This window comes from Neopelma chrysocephalum, unplaced genomic scaffold, assembly GCF_003984885.1.
Source record: "Neopelma chrysocephalum unplaced genomic scaffold, ASM398488v2 Primary Assembly neopelma1_169, whole genome shotgun sequence".
Classification (NCBI taxonomy): Eukaryota; Metazoa; Chordata; class Aves; order Passeriformes; family Pipridae; genus Neopelma; species Neopelma chrysocephalum.
Window position 1 is genome coordinate 81,520 of NW_020897831.1, and position 394 is coordinate 81,913.

Here is a 394-nt window from a genome sequence, read left to right on the forward strand (position 1 = left end):
GGTGCGGGCGCAGGGCGGAGGTGAGCGGGGGGGGGGGAAGGAAGCGGGGTCGGTCCCGCACGAACCGGGGGGGTCAGGGGAAGATGAGGAGGGTCAGGGGTTTATCCCGCATGTAGGAGAGGATCAGGTGGGTGGTCGGTCCCAGGTGGCCGGGGAAGGGAGAGAAAAGTCGGGGGATCCGTCCCGGATGGACGGGAGGGGCGGGGGATGCGGGACAAGGGTGGAGTCGGGGGGTCGGTCCCGGGTGGACGAGAGGGTCGGGGAAAAGGTGAGGAGCGTCGGGGAGTCGGTCCCAGATGGCCGGGGAAGGGAGAGAAAAGTCGGAGGATCCGTCCCGGATGGACGGAAGGGGCGGAGGATGCGGGATAAGGGTTGAAGGGGAGTCGGGGGGTCG

At 69.3% G+C, this 394-nt stretch overlaps 1 protein-coding gene across 1 annotated transcript in view; it reads left to right on the forward strand.

Annotated features, from left to right (window-relative positions):
* Positions 1-394, forward strand: part of HADHB (hydroxyacyl-CoA dehydrogenase trifunctional multienzyme complex subunit beta) — a 15,335-nt gene continuing 14,941 nt past the window's right edge. The window contains exon 1 of the mRNA XM_027701831.1: positions 1-20. The gene's annotated coding sequence lies outside the window, so the exon portion shown is untranslated. The remainder of the gene's footprint in view (positions 21-394) is intronic.